General features: G+C 44.0%; 1 protein-coding gene across 11 annotated transcripts in view; it reads right to left on the bottom strand.

The window, feature by feature from the left end:
- PPARA (peroxisome proliferator activated receptor alpha) overlaps nucleotides 1-16805 on the bottom strand; it is a 93520-nt gene that overhangs the window by 51138 nt on the left and 25577 nt on the right. For 6 of the 11 annotated variants that reach the window (XM_063704612.1, XM_055374351.2, XM_055374350.2 and 3 more), the window contains one exon: nucleotides 15914-15997. The exons of the other annotated variants lie outside the window; for them this stretch is intronic. The gene's annotated coding sequence lies outside the window, so the exon portion shown is untranslated. The remainder of the gene's footprint in view (nucleotides 1-15913; nucleotides 15998-16805) is intronic. 11 annotated transcript variants of the gene reach the window in all.

The following is a 16805-nucleotide window of genomic DNA, read 5'->3' as shown; positions in this document are numbered from 1 at the left end:
TTATCTATTTGTCTGGTGATGGACACTTAGGTTGCTTCCAAATCTTAGCTATTGTAAACAGTGTTGCAACAAACAAGAGTACAGGTATCTTTTTGATATTTCCCTTCCAATTTAAATGTTAGAGCTGCATCTTGTATATCATAAGCTCAAACTACTGAGATTTGGTTTTTAGGTCTTACTAACTAAACATTCATGAATCAAAATATTCCTTTGAGAACGATGAAACAGAGTATATGAAAATTGTAGAACACTTAAAAACAGACAAATACAAGAGGAAGTAGACATCGAATTATATCACTGTTTTATGTTACCCGAGCACAGGGCAGGTGCAAACACTGGAAGGACTCCAACGGTAATTCATAACTAACATGAAGGTATTTTCTGCATCACCAGCTCTTACATGCATGATTGTTTGGAAGATTAGGCTAAAATGAGTTATAAATGGGAGAAGAAGCTCTTCCTTCATGAAACCCATTCACCTCTAGATTCCCGCAGCACCTTGGGCCCAATTCTGGTGTAGCCCTGATTATCTGTGCTGTTGAAACTTTTTACGTGTCTGTCTCTCCTACTAGACTGTATGCTTTGTGAGGCTAGGGAACATATTCGCCTAATCTTGCATCCATACTTCTAGCACAATCCCTGCTGTGTAGCAGGTGTTCAATGTCTATTTCTTTCTTTCTTTTTTTTTTTTTTTTTTTTGAGACGGAGTCTCACTCTGTCACCAGGCTGGAGTACAGTGGCGTGATCTCGGCTCACCGCAACTTCCGTTTCACGGGTTCAAGTGATTCTCCTGCCTCAGCCTCCTGAGTAGCCGGGACTACGGGCGTGCGCCACCACGCCCGGCTACTTTTGTATTTTTAGTAGAGACAAGGTTTCACCATGTTGGCCAGGATGGTCTTGATCTCTTGACCTCGTGATCTGCCCGCCTCAGCCTCCCAAAGTGCTGGGATTACAGGCATAAGCCACCGCGCCTGGCCTCAATATCTATTTCTAACGATCTGCACAGAAGGAGCTCTTGGGAATTACTTACTCCAGGAGTAACCCAGTGATGGTCTGTGAGAATTCACCTCAGCTCTGTCTCCGCAGCCACAGCCTGCTGTCACCCAGAGGGCAAAGCGGCACACACAGTGTGTCCGAAGACTACAAAAATGTAATGGATATCTAGAACAGAAGTCAAAGGGATTCTGCGTGGGAAAGGTGATCTAATTTGCAGAGTGAATCTTAATCATCATAGGGACAGGAAAACAAAGCCAGCAAAAGGAAAAAAAAAAAAAAAACCATACTGAACACAATAGGGAGGAACAGATTATCAGTTCCACTCCCTTCCTCAGGAGCAACAGTTGCAGAGCTTGGGAAGCATCCTGTGATACAAGGAAGTGGTTTGTATTAAGAGTAAAGTAGTTTTGCCACTTGGCTTGGAATAAAAGGAGACTGAAGGGAAACCCCTCCACTGTGGGCTCCTGGAGGGCAGCTGCTGTGTCTCACCCACGTGTGCACCCTTGTATTGGACATGAGGTTCTTGGACCCAGAAGGTCCTTTGGAAATATTTTCTTTTTTGTTGTTGTTTTTACAGATGCAGTCTCACTCTGTCACCCAGGCTGGAGTGCAGTTGTGCGATCTCGGCTCACTGCAACCCCACGCCTCCGGGTTCAAGCGATTCTCGTGCCTCAGCCTCCTGAGTAGCTGGGACTACAGGCACACACCACCACGCCCGGCTAATTTTTTGTATATTTAGTAGAGATGTGGTTTCGCCATGTTTGGCCAGGCTGGTTTTGAACACCTGACCTCAGGTAATCCGCCCACCTCAGCCTCCCAAAGTGCTGGGATTACAGGCATGAGCCACTGTACCCAGCCCCCTTTGTAAATATTTTCTGAAATAATGTATTAAATAGCAGGTAGCTGAATACTGTCCCAACTATCAAAACATCTTTATATTCTATGTGATCAGACACTCAAGACAACCAACAAATGGAATTGAGCTTGAATTTTCACACTCAAAACTTTTTTATTTTTGAGACATAGTCTCTGTCACTCAGGCTGGAGTGCAATGGCAAGATCATGGCTCACTGCAGCCTTGATCTCCCGGGCCCAGGTGATTCTCTCACCTCAGGCTCCCAAGTGGTTTGGACTACAGGCGCTGCCACCACCCCCAGCTAATTTTTGTATTTTTGTAGAGATAGGTTTCACTATGTTGCCCAGCCTGGTCTCGAACTCCTGGGCTCAAGCGATCCACGCGGCTTGGCCTCTAAGTGTTGGGATTACTGGTGTGAGCCATCACACCCAGCCTGGAACTTATATGTGATAAAAAAGCCTCCAGAACAATAATTATGAACGTTAGAATTTCACTTTTTTGACTGCTTATGCTTCTGTACTACTCCCTCTAATTTACTGTATTGTAACCACTTAATATGCCTACTAATGCCACCCTACAGAAATCTATTTACATCTTTCTTTACTAAATGAGGTCTGATCCAACCTAATGGAACACTTTCAGGGTAAAGGATAGAAGTCTTCTCAAACGAGTAGTGTTGCTGGGGCAGGTGACTATCAGAAGACAGATTTTTCTCTTTCCCACCAATTCTAATTTATCACCTTGTCTTTATATTTTTTGAATATCATATTTAACATCTAGAAGTCTTTTCGCTCAATTTGTTGGGCTAAGATTTAAAATAACATTTCAGAATAAACAAACACAGAAGCTAGAAAGCCCTCTGTACCTTCACCTAGCATCGGTTCACAGAAATAGATGAACACGGCTGGGTGCAGTGGCTCATGCCTGTAATCCCAGCACTTTGGGAGGCCGAGGTGGGCGGATCACGAGGTCAAGAGGCTGAGACCATCCTGGCCAACATGGTGAAACCCCATCTCTATTAAAAATACAAAAATTAGCTGGGCATGGTGGCACGTGCCTGTAGTCCCTAGCTACTTGGGAGGCTGAGGCAGGAGAATCACTTGAACCTGGGAGGCGGAGGTTGCAGTGAGCTGAGACTGTGCCACTGCACTCCAGCCTGGTGACAGAGCAAGACTCTGTCTCAAAAAAAAAAAAAAAAAAAAGAAAGAGAAAGAAAGAAAGAAAAGATTAATCATTACCAGTGCCAAATGATTAACACGCTAACAAAGTCAGTTTAGAAAATGCCAATGGAAACACATTTAAAACAGAAGGAAAAGGACCAGACTATAATGGTGGTAAAGACACTCTATCTTAATGAATTTAAATCAAATGCATCATAAATAGTTTGCATATCACCTACATTTAACTAGATACATCTAGATCTTGCCCAACAATACCTAAAGCATTAAACTTAAAATTTTGTAATCAAAAGAATTTGGCACATAAAAAAGAGTGACAAGCCCAACATGGCACAAGAGCTGTGAGCTCCTCCACCTTTATCTTCAAAGATGCAAAAAGAATGTTCCCAGCCATTTCCAAGAAAACTCCCTACGGACTTTACACAAAGTTCACACTATATGACTTCCGTTTAAAACCCAGCACTTCTTTATAATTTTCAGAAAGTTTGTAGTTATTGTTTTAAAATATCTTACCTTTGTGGATGGTGATATCAAAATAAGAGAAGAAAAGCTGCAAGTTTGGACACATTTTGTGTCCGCTGCAATCAAATTAGAGTAGGCCGAGAGGCCTGCCACAAGAATCAAAAGTCAACTGAAATGAAATTCATATTCACCACTCAAGAGCTCTGACCTGATACAGGATGGGACGCATAGCAAGGCAGGTAAGGTTGAAGCATTTAGCAGCCAGATGACGAGGAAGCAGCCTGGGCGCAGTGGCCTGGCCAGTTACAAAACTGAAGTGACACACAACTAACGATGACATTTCAGAACAAGAAAGGCCTAATGGGTTTTAGCAGAAATATATCAGATACACGGCAGGCAAACTTTACAGGGCTGAGGCTTGAACTCGTGGAACACATGAGCACGCACCTGAGCTAATGACTGTGCTTAATGCTGGAGACCACAGACAGGCAATCTCATCTTTGAAGGGATCCACAGCCCCAGAGCACTGGGACAGGGGGGTGTGGCACTGGCACGGGAAGGAAAACAAGGAGAAATAATATTATTGAACATCGCACGTGGGCCAGGCCCTCAATGGGAGCTGAATGTATTTTTTTTCCTTTAATCTATCCATGCCAGGGCAGGGTAGGTATTATTGGTCCCATTTATAAAGAAGAAAAATGCAGAGGTTGAGAGAGGTGAGCAACTTGCCCAACTAGCAGGTAAGAGGTACAAATAAACAAATGGTTGCAAAGGCAGCGTGATGAGAGCTGTTACTGGGGGAATCCTGGAGGGCCAGGGAGCCTACATACAGGAAGGGATACCCAAGATGAATCCTAAAGGCTGACTGGATATTCCATAGGAAAACCCAACAGAAAGGAGGGTAAGGGCCATTTCAAGGAAAAGGGAACAGCACATCTGCATATATGGCCCAAAACATCATTGAATAAGTGGTTAAGAATGGCTGAACAACTGGCTCCAAGAGTTGTATCAGTTACATGTTACTGTGTAACAAACTCTGAAACTTAATGGCTTATAACTACACCATTTTATTTGTTCACAATTCTATGGGTCAGCAAATTGGGCTGAGCTCAGCCAGGCGGCTCTTCTACTGGTCTGACCTGGGATAATTCACATAGCTGTGGTCATTTTGTGGCTCAGCTATGGCTGGATGGCCTCAGTCACATGCCTGGTAGCTGGTGCCAGGCTGTTGGCTAGGTATTTCTCACCATGAAGTCTTTCATCCTCACAGAGGCCACCTCAGGCTTCTCAGATGGTGGCAGCATTCCAAGAGGTTGAATGTGGAATCTGCAAAGCCTCTTAAGGTAGACCTCATTTGTAAGTTAGGCAGTGTCCTTTCTGTTACATTCTGTGGGTCAAAGCAAGTCACAAGGCAAGCCCAGATCCAAGAGGTGGGGAAATAAACTCTACCTCTTGATGGGAAGAGCCTCAAAGAACTTGTGACCATTTTTGATCTACCTCAAGGGAGAAGTGGCAAGAGGTGAGTCTGCAGAGGTAGGAGAGGCCAGCAGTGCCAATCATGGCACATTGTTAATCCCCATGTTTAGGAGTTTGGATTTCATCCTAAAACAATAAGGAGCCATGGAAGACTATTGAAGGGAAGTGTGACGTGATCAGATTTGTATCAGGATTGTCTTGATGGCAAGAAGGAATCCAGATTCAAAGGGAACAAGACTAGAAGCAGCACAACTCCTTACGGGGCTGTTGTAACTGTCCCAAGAAGAGATGGTGACAGCCCTGGGTAATGACACAAGAGGCAGGAGGACTGCGAGATAAAGAGCTGATCCTGACAACCGGCAGCTGCCTGGACCAGGGACCTGGGACAGAGTCTAGGATGAATGTATGCTCTGGCTTAGGTCACTGGGCAGAGGAGGTGGCACCCACGAAATTTGGAATATAAAGAGAAGGAGGGCAGGTTTTGAGCATGGAGAGAAGGGATTACAGGCATGAGCCAATGCACCTGGCCATGAGTTCAGTTTTAAACTGGTGTTTAAGGTACCTGAGGCTTGACCTCTGTAAGCCAGGTCTCCTCTTCTGAGAAGCAATGATGATGCTTACAGTGTTCACCTCATAGGGGTTCTTAGCAGCAGCAGCAGTGCCTAGAGAGGCTGCAAGGCCAACCTCAGGGGAAGGCAGTGCTATGACCTTGAAAACTCCACCATATACAGTAGATATCCCTTATCCATGGTTTCACTTTCCTTGGTTTTAGTTACCCCCAGTACAGTACAATAAGATATTCTGAGAGAGAGAGGAAGAGACCCTTTTGTTACGGTGTATGTTATAATTGTTCTATTTTATTATCATTGTTGTTAGTCTCCTACTGTGCCTAATTTATAAACTTTATCATAGGTATGCATATACAGGGAAAAAACATAGCATATATAGGGTTTGATACTATCTGAGGCTTCAGGTATCCACTGTGGGGGCTTGGAATGTATCCTCTTCAGATAAGGGGGGGAGCACTGTACATTTCTTTGAACCTCAGTTTTGTTCCTTTCTTTTATTTATTTATTTTGTTTTGAGACAGAGTCTCGCTCTCTCACCTAGCCTGGAGTGCAGTGGCGTGATCTCGGCTCACTGCAACCTCCGCCTCCTGTGTTCTGGCGTGAGCCACTACGCCTGGCTGAACCTCAGTTTCAATAACTGTAAATTTAGGTTAATGACAGCTACATGGCCAGGTGGTTCGAGATGTCTATAGAGTAATGGGCACATGGTGTTGCTCCTTCCTCCCTCGTTACTGGGAATCCATGCTCCCCCGGCCCCCAGCCCACGCCTTCATCCTTGAATCATGCTCTTCTCTCTGCCCGGCTGGTCTTCCCAAACTACAACATCTACAAAGGCAGGACCACACCTTATTCAAGTGTGTTGCACAAATACACCCTTGAATAAACTGAGCTGAACCAGAAGGGGCAGAGAAAGAGGAAAATTAGATTTATGTGAGACCTTACAAGTAACCAAGACAATGTCTGAGACATGTCAAGGACTTCGCATTACTTAAATAAAATGATGCAATGTGCTGCAAATTATTCAAGGTTGGCTGACGGCATCCGGTCTATGAATGTAAGTCTACACTGCCAATCCTGTGGTATCTAAGTTCTCAGCAAATATGCCATATTGGTTTTAAAGGAAAGAGAAAAGGCCCTTTCCCTTTAACTTTTAGGGGCCAACTCAGGGAAGTCAAAATTTGCTCAAGACCAAGAGGAACCAACCATGTAGAAAGATAATCCCTTCTGCAATAGTCCTATATGCTGAAGGTTAGTGTATATATATATATATATATATATATATATATATATATATATATTTTTTTTTTTTTTTTTCTTTTTGAGATGGAGTCTCACTTTGTCGCCCAGGCTGTAGTGTAGTGGCGTGATCTCGGCTCACCACAACCTCTGCCTCCTGGGTTCAAGTGATTCTCCTGCCTCAGCCTCCCGAGTAGCTGGAATTACAGGCGGCTGCCACCATACCTGGCTAATTTTTGTATTTTTAGTAGAGACGGGGTTTCACCATGTTGGCCAGGCTGGTCTTGAACTCCTGACCTCAGGTGATCCACCTGCCTCAGCCTCCCAAAGTGCTGGAATTACAGATGTGAGCCACCACGCCCTGCCAGAGATGGTATATTTTTAAACTTCTCTCCTTGAGCTTTCTTCTTCAGTTTTTAGATTAAGCCAACAGTATTGTCTTTTGCCAGAGCAGACAAGTTCTCAATGTACTTCTGCTTCTTCAAAGTCTGGTGAAAAGCAGCAGCAAAAGAGGGGAACAAGGTCAACCACAGAGTTTTAAAATGAGGGCACTCCAAGTTCAAATGGTCCTCACTCTAGAAAGTTATGAGAAATGGGAGACACTAGCACGTTCTGATGAGAGCCATGCAGAAATACTGCACTCATGAAAAAGGAAGAGTATGCTATCAAAAGGGATATTCAGAGAATAAGAACTTTTCTAGGGAATCACAAACTCAATTGCAAACCTAATAGAAGGGTTGGAAGATAAAGGGCCTGATCTCACAGAAAGTAGAGTAAAAACAGATGGAACATGGGAGAAGCAAGAGAAGTAAGAGAGGACCAGTCCAGGAGACAAAACTCATCCAAATAACAGGAGCTCCGAAGAGCAGGAAGCAAGAACATGGAGCACGGGAAACCACCAACCAGTGCATTCAGGATAACTTCTCAGAAATGATGGGGATGAATTTCCAGGTTGCAAGGGCCCACCAGGGACTCAACAGAATGGATGAATACACACACACAGATGGTCACTCACTGGGAAATTCCAGACCATGCTGGAGACAAAGAGAAGATCCTACGAGCTTTCTGAGAGGGAAAAACATGTCGCACACAAAGGATCCAATAGAATACTTTTTTTGTTTTTTGAGACGGAGTCTTGCTCTGTCGCGTAGGCTGGAGTGCAGTGACACAATCTCAGCTCACTGCAACCTCCACCTCCCAGGTTAAAGCAATTCTCGTGCCTCAGCCTCCCGAATAGCTGGGACTACAGGCGTGCACCACCACGACTGGCTAATTTTTGTATTTTTCGTAGAGAAGAGGTTTCGCCATATTGGCCAGGCTGGTCTTGAACTTCCGACCTCAGGTAATCTTGGCCTCCCAAATTGCTGGGATTACAGGTGTGAGCCACTGTGCCTGGCCAGATAGAATACTTTTGGATTTTCCAACAGCAACATGGGAAGTGAAAGACAACAGTTGGAAACCTTCTAAATATGGGAGGAAACTGGATTCTGACCCCATAGCCCTATATTCAGAGAAGCCCTCCATCAGGTGCAAGGGTAGCAAAGCTCCTGTTTTCCCCATTAGTGTAACTAAAAGGTAACTGTGTCTCTCTCTGAGATTCTGGACTCTGTCTCCCCATGGTACTTGGTACTTCTCTCCTATTATGGTAATTATTGGTGAACATGGTTTCTTATGATGTTTTAGAAGGTAACTCATGGCACCTTTTCTAGACATCCAACTTGCAGTGGCATGTTACAGGTTGCTTGTGTTTAATTTGCACTGCAATATTATTGTTTTATAAAAATGAAGTCATCATCAAATCATCATCAGCCATTTTTCAGATCCAACCCTGCAATAAATTAGAGATGTTGATAATGATAGTGGTGCCAGCTAACACTTTTTGAGCCCTTATCCTATGCCAGGCACTGTCATAAATAAGAACCTAATGTGCATTAACTCACTTCCTGGTAACAGCAACCCCATGAGGCAGGCATTGTCATTATGTTTACTTTACAGATGAGGAAACTGAAGTACAGAGAGGCTACCACAACATGCGCTGGGGCACAGAACCACCGGGACCAGGGTTTGACCTCAGGCAGCAAGCCTCTAGTTTCTGCTTCTAACAACCACGTTAGAACCCTCTGTGTGGTTTACTGTGTGTCATCTCCCAGTGTGAACATTTCTCAACTTTACTTCCAACCATCAACGATCTAGACATTTGATAATTTAGCTTTTTTTGTTTTGTTTTGTTTTGTTTTGGACACAGAGTTTCCTTCTTTCACCCAGGCTGGAGTGCGTGGTGCAATTACAGCTCACTGCAATATTGACCTCCCAGGCTCAAGTGATCCTCCCACCTCAGCCTCCCGGGTAACTGGGACTACAGGCACATGCCACCATGCCTGGCTAATTTTTCTATTTTTTGTATAGACAGGGTTTTGCCGTGTTGTCCAGGCTAGTCTCAAACTCCTGAACTCAAGTGATCTGCCCTCCTGGGCCCCGCAAAGTGCTGGGACTACTGGCGTGAGCCATTGCGCCTGACCTGATAATCCAGATTCTGAATTACTCACAAGTTATTTTTCTTTCCCAGTTTATCTGTGTTGAGTAGATGATCCTCTCAGTGAATATGACTCTCTGTTGGAGTCTTCAGTAAAGTTTAGAGATGAGGGAAAATGTAGTATTATTGTAACGTGTTTTTAAAACAAAGACTGGAAGTTTAAACTAATGACAAATTGCAGTGTGAGGATTACCTGAACTCTTGCTGCTTATGCTGCTAAACGAGTGTGTGTTCAGTGGAGAATTACCCATTTACTCATTTAGCAGATGGAGTCATTTCTGTAAGCACCGCCACATTGGGGCACCCGAGTGTGGGTCCTCAGATGAGGATTTTAGAGCCAAAGCCACAGTTCTAATGCTTATTTCAAGCCAACTTTTTTTCATTTAAAAGACAGCTTTATGGGCCCGGTGCTGTGGCTCATGCCTATAATCCCAACACTTTGGGAGGCCGAGGTGGGTGGATCACCTGAGGTCAGGAGTTCAAGACCAGCCTGGCCATCATGGTGAAACCCTGTCTTTACTAAACATAGAAAAATTAGCTGGGCATGGTGGCGTACGCCTGTAGTCTCAGCTACTTGGGAGGCTGAGGCACGAGAATCGCTTGAACCCGGGAGGCAGAGGTTACAGTGCTCTGAGACGGTGCCATTGCACTCCAGCCTGGATGATGGAGCGAGACTCTGTCTCAAAAAATAAAATAAAAACAAAACAACAAAAGAAAGCTTTATGGACATGTAACTGGCATACAATAATCTGTACATATTTAAAGTGTACAAATTTGGTATTTTTTGCCATATGTATAAACCTGTGAAACCACCATCATAGCCGAGACAGTACGCAGACCCATCATCCTCAAAGCTCTCCTGTGCCCATCTAATCTCTCCCTCTTGCCCCTCCATGCCCACTGTCACTGGTCTGCTTCCTGTCATTACAGATTAGTTTGTACTTTCTAGTTTTATACAAATAGAATCAAGCAGTATGTATCATACTTATTTTTCCTGTCTTCTTTTACTCAGCACAATTATTTCAGCATTCATCCATGTTGTTATGGGTATTCATAGCCCATTCCTTTTGATTGCAAAGTAATACTCCATTGTATGGATAACCACAGTTTGAGAATATATTCACCTATTAATGGCATCTGAATTGTTTCCAAGTCTGAGCTATTATAAATAAAGCAGCTATAGACATTCAGGACTAGCCTCTGTATGGAATATATGCTTTCTTTTCTCTTGGCCAAATACTTAGGAGTGGGATTGCCAGATCTCACGGTAGGCATTTGTTTAACTTTATAAGAAACTGCTGGCTGGGCATGGTGGTTCACACCTGTAATCCCAGCACTTTGGGAGGCCAAGGCAGGCAGACTGTCTGAGGTCAGGAGTTCAAGACCAGCCTGGCCAATGTGGCAAAACCCTGTCTCTACTAAAAATAAAATAAAAAAAAATTAGCCAGGCGTGGTGGTGCACACCCATACTCCCAGCTACTCAGGAGGCTGAGGCAGGAGAATCACTTGATCCCAGTGAAGTAGAACAGGTTTTTCCTAATTTTCCTGTGGCTTTTTCTTTCCACCTGAGGTGTCTGGTGAAAGGGGCCCTCTAACTGCCTTAGGTTCGGCTCAGGTCACTAGAGTCTTACAGTAAGTTGCCAGACAAGGCTGTAACCATTTGGGGCATGTCTAGACTGTGATCATCCAGGAATTGATGTATGGGAACTGATCTGGATGCCCAGGGTGTCCTCCAACCCCAGTCACTACCCTAAATATATGACCAATCATTTCCCTATTTATTGTACTCTCGGCTGGCCACCTGACATTAAAAGAAGGCCATTCCATTTCACACAGAACCCTCAATCTTTGGGGGGGACAACTTAATTCCATAATCTCCAGCAAAACCTTTCTTAAAATTCTTTAACATGCACCCCAGAGGAGTGGGTTTCGACGCTTTTCCTCCCATCCCGCCCTTTGTGATGCACACTCACTCTCACTTTCATTCCAGACTGACCAGACTGGGTCCTATTACGGGAGTTTCAGGTGCTGCTTAGCTAGGAGAGTACCTTATTCCCACCACAGCCTGCTGCAGCTGCGGGGCAGCTCCTGTCAGCCGTATGCGATGCCCTGGTTCTGGTCAATCACACACTCGCCTCAGAGCACACAGTCCATGCTAAGAGATCTGTGTCTCCCCACATCACGGCCCTCCTGGAACCATCTCTTTCACACACCTCCCTGCTTCCAGTTCCCGATCCTTAGTCAAGGCAGCAAGCCACTCTTCCCATTTTCAGTTTCTTTCCTGACCAACTTAGTGAGCCACTCTTGCGTCCTGCATTGGCTAAGGTGTAAGTTTCATCTGAATTGGTGAGCTACTCTCACTGTCCCCAGCCCCTCTGGGTCTGGGCAACATGGCAAAACCCTGTTATCTGAATCGGTGAGCTACTCTCACCATCCCCAGCCCCTGCTGGAACTGTCCTGCAACCCCTTTATAGGTTCCGTTGTGCTGTCTAGGAAGGACACCGGGACGCAGGAGAGCCAATCTCCTTTCCGGGCTAAAGTCCTCCCATTGGCACCAAAGGTCCCAGGTCTCCCTCGACCCGGGCTCCAGTCCCACAGGCAAGGGAGACAGAAAATCTGCCATCTCCAATCCCGGACGAGCCCCCAGAAAATGTAGTGGGAAATCAGAGAACTGGAGCGATTGATGGGGTTCAGGAGGATTTATTTAAGGTGTACACTGGCTCAGTGGACTTGCATCCAGAAAGTCAGAGCACCAAACAAAGAAGGCAAGTACCTTTTATGCATCTTGAGGCGGGAAATATGTGAGGCAGGAAGCAGGCATACAGAAGTGAGAATAAAGGCCGTTATCATCTTGTGATATTCTTGTGACATGCCTTACATCTTAAGAAAAACATGTTTTGCAGCTTAAGCTTATCTGCCTTGTGAACTTGCAGCTGTGCAGGGAAAACAGGAATTTACAGAACTTACAAAATACATGGAGGCTAGATAAGATTAATGTTTTACAAAAGGAAAATTAATATTCTTTCTTAACTCTAACTTCAGTGGGGGAGTGGTTACTTAAAGCCTTTCAGTCTGGGCCTAAACAGCATTTTTATCAAAGAAACTATCATTATTTCTATTATTATTACTGCTATTGTTACCTTTATTATTATTTTTCTAATTCATTGGGAGGCAGAGGTTGCAGTGAGCTGAGATCGCGCCACTGTACTCCAGCCTGGGAGAGCAAGACTCCATCTCAAAAAAAAAAAAAAAGCAACTGCCAACCTGTTTTTCAATGTGTTTGTATCATTTTACCTTCCTGTCAGCAGAGATGAGAGTTCTAGTTCCTGCACATCATGGCTAATGTTTGGTATGGTCAACCTTTCTAATTTTGGCCATTCAAATGGGCATGTAGTGGTATCATACCACCACTGCGTAAGTTGTAGAACATTAGCATGGGGACTGTAGGTTTCATCTGCATTGCCCTGATGACTGATAACATTGAGAATTTTTCACATGCTTACTTGCTATTCATCTATCTTCTTTGACAATGTGTTTGTTCAGATCTCTTGCCCATTTTTAAAACTGGGTTATTTTCTTCTAGGTGAGTTTTGAGAATTTTTTCTGTCTTCCAGCTGCAATACCTTTATCAGGCAAATGCTTTTCGAATATTTCTTCCCAGTGTGTAACTTGTGTTTTCATTCTCCTAAAACTATCTTTTGAACAGTAAAAGTTTCATTTTGATGAAGTTCAATTTATTGATTTTTTTCTTTCATAGATTGTGTTCTCGGTGTCATATCTATGAAATCTTTGCCTAGCCCAAGGTCACAAAGATTTTTCTCCTGTGTTTTCTTCTAGAAGTTTTATAGTTTTAAATTTTACCTTCAGATCTCTGATCTATTTTGAGTTAATTTTTGTGTATGGCATGAGGCATGGGTCAAAGTTCATTTTGGGCATATGGATAACCATTGCACCAGCACCATTTATTGAAAACACTGTCCTTTCTCTACCAAATTGCCTTTGCACCTCTGTCAAAATCCAGTTGTTTTTTTAAGTTAGAATCGAATGTGGGATTTAATCAACTGCTTTTCTGCATCTACTAAGATGATCACATGGTTTTTCTTTTTCATCCTGTTAATACAGTGAGTTACATTAATTTTTTATTATCAAGCCATTTGGCATTTCCTGGGATGAATCCTACTGGGTATGATGTAATATTTGCTATACTTTGAATGTATCCCCCAAATTTCATGTGCTGGAAACTTAGTTTCCAAATTCATATGTTGATAGCATTTGAAGGTAGCCTTTGGGAGGTAATTAGGATTATAAGATCATCAGGGTGGGGCCCCCATGATAGGACTGGTGACTTTATAAGAAGAGGAAGAGAGCCCTGAGCTGACAGGCTCTTTGCCTTGCTTCATGTCACGATCCAGCAGGAAGGCCCTCACCGGATGCCAGCACCATGCTCTTGGACTCACTGGGTACATACCTGAGATTCCAATCTATCTCACTGTGTATACACATCTGAGATTCTGATCTGTCTCACTGTGTACACATCTGAGATTCTGATCTATCTCACTGTGTATACACCCAAGATTCTGATCTATCTCATTGGTACACACCTGATGTTCTGATATGGTTTCTTGTCTTTATGCCCAAGATTCTGATATACCTCCCTCTCCTAACAAACACTCAAATCCCTGCGCTGTTCCTGGCCCTGCGTGAGCACCAGGCACCATTCCTGGCTGGCACAAGTACTGGGCACTGTTCCTTCTAATCCTCTCAGATGGTTCTTTTCCTGGCCTCAAGTAGTTTTGCTCACATGGATGCACCAAGCAGTACTTTGGTAGATCTCTGGAGTCCCTCTGTATATGGCTTGCACCTCTCATACTTTGCTTTGGATAATCTATACACCATGGTCTCCCTGGACTCTCAGCTCTATTTTGTCAACTGAGGAAGTCTGCCAAGATCTGCCTCAGTTTCCCCTCTCCCTGCACTGCAGCCTGGAAACTCTCTCAAGCCACACCTCTCACCTTGTCTTACAACCATCAGTGCCCTTCACTGCCTGATGTCCAGCATCTTGAAGAACATTGTTTCATGTATTTGTATGGAGGTTTTGTTGTCTCAGATGAGAAGGTAAGTCAGTCCCTGTTATTCTATCCTGGAAAATGGAGTCTGTAATTTCTATAGGCATAATAATTTGGTTACAAGTCCACAGCCAGTATATTTCTTAATTGTTTAAAACTCATGTCACCTTCTGACAGATAGAAATATTTCATGTTTTCCTTTAATATTGTTTTAAATTTCAAAGTAGATAAACTGTTAGACTACACTTTTGAAATCTACCCCCTCCTTACGAGTCCTAAAATGCCTCTTTGGGTAGGTGCCTGAGGTTCTGATATAGTTCCTTGGCTATATGCTCTAGACCGATAGACCTCCTTAGATCTATACCCCAAATTCTGCTATACCTCCCTGGGTATAAACCTGAGATCCTGATGTAAATCCTTAGCTAGATACTTAAAGCCTCAAGATATGCCTTCTTGAGTATATACCTGAGACTCTGCTATACCTCTTTGGGTAAATACCCAAGATTCTGATATATCTCACTGGTTACACACCTGAGGTTCTCATCTGTCTCACTGGGTACACACCTGAGGTTCCGACCTGTCTCACCAGGTACACGCCTGAAGTTCTGACCTGTCTCAACAGGTACACGCTTGAGGTTCTGACCTGTCTCACTGGGTACACACCTGAGGTTCTGATCTGTCTCATCGGGTACACGCTTGAGGTTCTGATCTATCTCATTGGCATACACCTGAGGTTCTGACATGGCTCCTTAGTTTATGCCCAAGATTCTGATATACCTCTCTCTCTTCACAAAAACTCAAATCCCTGCCGCAACTCAATACTGGGATGCATTCCAAAATTTAGACTACATAAGACTGCTTGAAGTTCACTTTGAATCCTGGAGGATATGATACTATCGATTTTTTTTTTTTTTGAGATGGAGTCTTGTTCTGTTGCCCAGGCTGGAGTGCAGTGGCACGGTCTCAGCTCACTGCAACCTCCGCCTCCTGGATTCAAGCATTCTCCTGCCTCAGCCTCTGATACTATCAAATTTTTATACCAAATATTGTCATCAGTCCTGACATAGACATAATGTTGGGATTAATTAATGCTCAATAAAATAGTAAAGGAAGAACACTAGTAGGCTATTAAACAGATTATTTTTATTTTATTTTATTTTATTTTTTGAGACAGGGTCTCACTTTGTCGCCCAGGCTGGAGTGCAGTGGCGCGATCTTGGCTCACTGCAAGCTCCGCCTCCTGGGTTCACGCCATTCTCCTGCCTCAGCCTCCTGAGTAGCTGGGACTACAGGCGCCTGCCACCATGCCCGGCTAATTTTTTTGTATTTTTAGTAGAGACAGGGTTTCACTGTGTTAGCCAGGATGGTCTCAATCTCCTGACCTCGTGATCTGCCCCCCTTGGCCCCCCAAAGTCCTGGGATTACAGGCGTGAGCCACTGCGCCCGGCCAACAGATTCTTTTTAAAAGTGCTCAAAGGATCACCTAATGATAACAGAATTCATCCACCAGGAAGACATGATGCTCCTAAACGTGTATGTACCTCTTATCTATGAAGCAGGAAGCAAGTCCTCACATGACACTGAATCTGCTGGCACTTTGATCTTGAACTTCCCAGCCTCCAGAACTGTGAGAGAAAAATTTCTGTTGTTTATAAATCACCCAGTTTATGGTATTTTGTTATAGCAGCTTGAATGGACTAAGACACCATTCAACAACACTAGAATATACTTTTTTCCCTAAAAGCCCATGGAACATTCACCTAGACAGACCATGTCTTTGACCATTAAACAAACCTCAACAAATTTAAAAGAATTGAAGCCATACAGAGTATATAATCTAATCACAATGAACTTAAACTATAATAACAGAAAAACAATAAAAAGAAAGTACTGATACGGAGTCTCACTCTGTGGCCCAGGCTGGAGTGCAGTGGCATGATCTTGGCTCATTGTAACCTCCGCCTCCTGGGTTCAAGTGATTCTCCTGCCTCAGCCTCCAAAGTAGCTGGGATTGCAGGCGCATGCCAGCATGCTTGGCTAATTTTTGTATTTTTAGTAGAGACGGGGTTTTGCCATGTTGGCCAGGCTGGTCTCGAACTGCTGACCTCTGGTGATCCGCCCACCTTTGCCTCCCAAAGTGCTGAGATTACAGGCATGAGCCACTGAGCGTAGCCCTGTAATTTACATTTCTACCTATCTATCTGTCCGTCCGTCCGTCCGTCCGTCCGTCCATCCATCCACCTACCTATGAATGACAGGGTCTTGCTATGTTGCCCAGGCTGGAGTACAGTGGCACAATTTCAGCTCCTTGCAACCTCTGCCTCCTAGGATCAAGCAGTCCTCCTACCTCAGCCTTTCAAGTACCTGGGATTACAGGCACACATCACCATGCAGGGCTAAGTTTTTGATTTTTTTGTAGAGTTGGAGTCTCGC

Source organism: Gorilla gorilla, chromosome 23 (genome assembly GCF_029281585.2).
Source record: "Gorilla gorilla gorilla isolate KB3781 chromosome 23, NHGRI_mGorGor1-v2.1_pri, whole genome shotgun sequence".
In the NCBI taxonomy this organism is placed as follows: Eukaryota; Metazoa; Chordata; class Mammalia; order Primates; family Hominidae; genus Gorilla; species Gorilla gorilla.
Note: the sequence above shows the minus strand (reverse complement) of the source record. Positions and strands in the feature narration are given on the sequence as shown.